Raw genomic sequence first — 6,048 nt, 5'->3', positions numbered from 1 at the left:
TTAAGAAGGAATGGCAAGAAGAGTTGCAGTGTCCTATATCTACTAAGCAATGGGAAAAAATTTTATCATTGGTAAATTCGTCCTCTATTTGTGCTAAACATGCCCTAATACAATTTAAGGTTGTACATAGAGCTCATATGTCTAAGGATAAACTGGCTCGATTTTATTCTCATCTTAACTCAACCTGCGATAGATGTCATTCTGATGTTGCTTCATTGACTCATATGTTCTGGTCTTGTCCTTGTTTACAAAATTATTGGAAAGATATTTTCAGTATTATTTCAAGAGTTTTAAATATTAATTTTCAACCGCATCCTCTTACTGCAATTTTCGGTTTACCAATGACGGATAATAATCGTTTATCTGCTTCATCTCAATGAATGATTGCATTTGTTACATTAATGGCTAGAAGATCTATTTTATTGAATTGGAAAGAAATTAATCCTCCAACTGTATTTCAGTGGTTTTCTCAAACTATTTCTTGTTTGAGTTTAGAAAAAATTAGAAGTGTGGTTTTTGATCCTTCAGTTAAATTTGAAGGAACTTGGAGACCTTTTATTCAACGTTTTCACATGAGTTGAATTGTCTTTTCCTAAACCTTACTTATATTATCCTTAATCAGGTTCGGAGTTATTGGCACTACTGTATATGTACTTAATATTATTCAATGGCCCGTGTTGGTTCGTGTTTTTTTTGGGGTTTTTTTCTCTCTTTTTTGGGGGTTTTTATTTTTTTCTTTTTGCTTCTTTGTTCATTAATGTTCTGAGTTTGAGAGGTTATATACTTTTATTATTATATATCTGAATGTTTATTTAAACTATTAATTATGTACTCTCAAACACTTTGTATTCATGTTTCATTTATGTTTGTTTAAAAAAAAGAAAAAAAGAGATTGCACAGGGAGCTGGAAAGGGCGTGCGATATGGGAAGTGACAGTTGTGATGGGGGACTTCAGCAGGTAAGGGGATTGGGAGAATCAGGCTGGTGTCGGATCGCAAGGGAGGGGATTTGTTCAGCAGGTAAGGGGATTGGGAGAATCAGGCTGGTGTCGGATCGCAAGGGAGGGGATTTGTTCAGCAGGTAAGGGGATTGGGAGAATCAGGCTGGTGTCGGATCGCAAGGGAGGGGATTTGTTCAGCAGGTAAGGGGATTGGAGAATCAGGCTGGTGTCGGATCGCAAGGGAGGGGATTTGTTCAGCAGGTAAGGGGATTGGGAGAATCAGGCTGGTGTCGGATCGCAAAGGGAGGGGATTTGTTCAGCAGGTAAGGGGATTGGGAGAATCAGGCTGGTGTCGGATCGCAAGGGAGGGGATTTGTTCAGCAGGTAAGGGGATTGGGAGAATCAGGCTGGTGTCGGATCGCAAGGGAGGGGATTTGTTCAGCAGGTAAGGGGATTGGGAGAATCAGGCTGGTGTCGGATCGCAAGGGAGGAGATTTGTTCAGCAGGTAAGGGGATTGGGAGAATCAGGCTGGTGTCGGATCGCAAGGGAGGGGATTTGTTCAGCAGGTAAGGGGATTGGGAGAATCAGGCTGGTGTCGGATCGCAAGGGAGGGGATTTGTTCAGCAGGTAAGGGGATTGGGAGAATCAGGCTGGTGTCGGATCGCAAGGGAGGGGATTTGTTCAGCAGGTAAGGGGATTGGGAGAATCAGGCTGGTGTCGGATCGCAAGGGAGGGGATTTGTTCAGCAGGTAAGGGGATTGGGAGAATCAGGCTGGTGTCGGATCGCAAGGGAGGGGATTTGTTCAGCAGGTAAGGGGATTGGGAGAATCAGGCTGGTGTCGGATCGCAAGGGAGGGGATTTGTTCAGCAGGTAAGGGGATTGGGAGAATCCGGCTGGTGTCGGATCGCAAGGGAGGGGATTTGTTCAGCAGGTAAGGGGATTGGGAGAACCAGGCTGGTGTCGGATCGCAAGGGAGGGGATTTGTTCAGCAGGTAAGGGGATTGGGAGAATCAGGCTGGTGTCGGATCGCAAGGGAGGGGATTTGTTCAGCAGGTAAGGGGATTGGGAGAATCAGGCTGGTGTCGGATCGCAAGGGAGGGGATTTGTTCAGCAGGTAAGGGGATTGGGAGAACCAGGCTGGTGTCGGATCGCAAGGGAGGGGATTTGTTCAGCAGGTAAGGGGATTGGGAGAATCAGGCTGGTGTCGGATCGCAAGGGAGGGGATTTGTTCAGCAGGTAAGGGGATTGGGAGAATCAGGCTGGTGTCGGATCGCAAGGGAGGGGATTTGTTCAGCAGGTAAGGGGATTGGGAGAATCAGGCTGGTGTCGGATCGCAAGGGAGGGGATTTGTTCAGCAGGTAAGGGGATTGGGAGAATCAGGCTGGTGTCGGATCGCAAGGGAGGGGATTTGTTCAGCAGGTAAGGGGATTGGGAGAATCAGGCTGGTGTCGGATCGCAAGGGAGGGGATTTGTTCAGCAGGTAAGGGGATTGGGAGAATCAGGCTGGTGTCGGATCGCAAGGGAGGGGATTTGTTCAGCAGGTAAGGGGATTGGGAGAATCAGGCTGGTGTCGGATCGCAAGGGAGGGGATTTGTTCAGCAGGTAAGGGGATTGGGAGAATCAGGCTGGTGTCGGATCGCAAGGGAGGGGATTTGTTCAGCAGGTAAGGGGATTGGGAGAATCAGGCTGGTGTCGGATCGCAAGGGAGGGGATTTGTTGGGCGTACAAGATGGCTTTTTCGAGCAGCTTGTGTGTGGTGAACTGCATATACCTGTCTGGACACGCCCCTCTGCTGACTGCTCCTGTTACCCCTCTATAAAGGAGAGTGGAGGCACTGCTCCCCCCTCAGTCTCCAGGACATTGTGTGGTGGTCTCCTGCTGCTAAGAAAAGCCTATCGTTCGCCTCCCGTCTCCGAGAGTTATTGATGGTGCATCATGGGGAAAGACTAGGTGTTGTGTAGTGACCCATATCTTATTGGGGAGCTTAACGTAGAGGAACCCTGAGGGGCCAGCGATCAGAATATGATGGGACTCACACTGCGATTTGAGAGAGAGAAGCATAGCTCACACGGACCAGTCTCGCAACGGAATGAAGGGGATCACAGAGGCGCGAGAGAGGAGCCTGCCCGGGCGGATTGGGGGGGCGGGTATAGTGGCGGGGATGGCTGAAGTTTCTGGGAATAGTTCACAAGGCGCAGGATAGATAGTCCCACAGAAGAACATGAGAAACGGGAGCCGGAGTCGGCCATCCGGCCCGTCGATCCTGCCCCGCCGTCCGATAAGATCGCGGCTGATCTCTCCGTAAACTCATCTCCCCCTCCCCATCACCCTTCATTCCCCTCCGATGCCAAAGATCTACCCAACCTCGTCTTAAATATAACACGAGTTAATCTGCAGATGCTGGAAATAAATAAAAACACAAAATGCTGGCAGAACACAGCAGGCCAGACAGCGTCTACGGGAGGAGGTAGTGACGATGTTTCGGGCCAAAACCCTTCATCAGGAGTGAAGTAACATGGGATGGTCAAGGGGGGATAAGAAGTCGGGGGAGGGATGAAGTTGAGAGCTGGGAAGTGACAGGCTGGAGGGAAATGGGCTGGGGGGGGGAAGGTGGAGAATGATGGGAAATAAAAGAGAAAGAAAGTTGGGGCTGGGGGGAGAGATTATAGTGAGGGGGGAAGAGAGAGAAAGAGAAACAGACTAAAATTATAGATAGGGATGTGGTGGGGGGGGCAGGGGGTATCAACGGAGGTCTGTGAGTTGAATGTTCACGCCGGCAGGTAGGAGGCTACCGAGGCGGCAGATAAGGGATTGCTCCATTCACCTGCGTGTGGCCTCATCTTGACGGTAGAGGAGGCCACGGACAGACATGTCGGAGTGGGAGTGGTCTGTGGAACATTATACACTGGGGAGACCCGCCGCAGACTGGGAGACCGTTTTGCCGAACACCGGCGCTCGGTCCTCCAGCCGTGGCGGGATCTCCCTGTGGCCACACACCTCAATTCTGGGTGGTGGGCTTTAGGAACGTCCGATTTCAGGACGGTGTGTTCTCTGTGAGTGTGTGTTAACGTCTGTTCCTGCCTTTGCGTGCGTGCATCTCTCTCACCGCTGCTCCCTCCAACGTCCCCTCTCATTTTTCTTTCCGACGTCTGCGCCGACTGACCTTTGACCTCAGGAGGAGATTCTTCCACGGCCTGGAAGATCAGAGGGGCGGAGGGACTTGGGGGTCCTCGTGCAGGACTCCCCGGGGGTTAATTCAAGAGGTCGGGTCTCTGGAAACGAAGGCAAATGCAATGCTGGCATTTATTTCGAGGGGAGTAGAATACAAAAGTAAGGAGATGATGCCGATCCCTTGCGAGACTCCAGTCAGGCCGCACTCGGGAGTATGGTCAACGGTTCTGGGCCCCGTATCTCAGAGAGGGTGTGTCGCCATCGGGGAGGGACTTGATAAGGTGCCACACATGAGGCTGATCAACAGGGTAAAATCCTGTGCCGTTACAGGCAAGAAACTGGCACGGAGAGAGGAATGGCTGACAGGCAGGAGGCAGCGAGTGGGGGGAAATGAAAGGAGCCTTTTCTGTTCGGCAAACTTTGTGTGGGACTTGTCAGGCCAGCTGTCGGAGTATGGTCAACGGTTCTGGGCCCCGTATCTCCGAGAGGGTGTGTCGTCATCGGGGAGGGTCCAGGGGATTCCCGGGAACGAAGGGGTTAACATATCAGGAGCGTTTGGCAGCTTTGGGCCTGGACTCACGGGAATCTAGAAGAATGCCGGGGGATCTCACTGAAACCGACCGAATGTTGAAAGGACGAGATAGGGTGGATGCGAGAGAGAGAGACGTTTCCTACGGTGGGCGAATGCTGAACTGGCGGGCACAGCTGAAAGTTAAGGGGTGACCTTTCAGAAAAGGGGTAAGGAGGAATTCTTTTCGCCAAGAGGGCAGCTCTGCTCGGCCGCAGTCCGCGGGGACATTGAAGGCGGAAGTTGATCGTTTCCCGCCCGGTCGGGGCATCAGAGGACACGGGGTGAAGGCAGGCTTGTGGGGGTCGAGTGGGATCCGGGATCAGCCGCAGCAGAGTCGATGGGCTGAGTGGCCTCGTTCTGCCCCTACGCTTCACAGTCTCACACACGCACACACACACACGTTATGGTGAGGTGTGACCCCGAGGTGGGGTGGGGGGGAGAGAGAGAGAGAGACACACACACAGACTCTGTCACACACTCACACACACACACAAACTCACACAGACTCTCTCACACACTCACACACACACACAAACTCACACAGACACACACACTCACACAGACTCTCTCACACACACACACACACACACACACACACTCACACACAGACACACAGACTCACACACAGACACACACACTCACACAGACACACACACACACAGACACACACACACACACACACACACACACACACACACTCACACACAGACACACACACTCACACAGACACACACACACTCACACAGACACACACACACACACACACACACACACACACACACACACACACACACAGACACACACACACACACACACACACACACACACACTCACACACAGACACACACACTCACACAGACACACACACACACACACACACACACACACACACACACACACACACAGACACACACACACACACAGACACACACACACACACACACACACACACACACACACTCACACACAGACACACACACTCACACAGACACACACACACACACACACACACACACACACACACAGACACACACACACACACAGACACACACACACACACACACACACACACACACACACAGACACACACACTCACACAGACACACACACACACACACACACACACACACACACACACACACACACACACACTCACACACAGACACACACACTCACACAGACACACACACACTCACACAGACACACACACACACAGACACACACACACACACACACACACACACACACTCACACACAGACACACACACTCACACAGACACACACACACTCACACAGACACACACACACACACACACACACACACACACACACACACACACACAGACACACACACACACACACAC

The sequence above is a fragment of the Hypanus sabinus genome, unplaced genomic scaffold (genome assembly GCF_030144855.1).
Source record: "Hypanus sabinus isolate sHypSab1 unplaced genomic scaffold, sHypSab1.hap1 scaffold_1396, whole genome shotgun sequence".
Classification (NCBI taxonomy): domain Eukaryota; kingdom Metazoa; phylum Chordata; class Chondrichthyes; order Myliobatiformes; family Dasyatidae; genus Hypanus; species Hypanus sabinus.
This window is presented reverse-complemented; position numbering follows the sequence as displayed.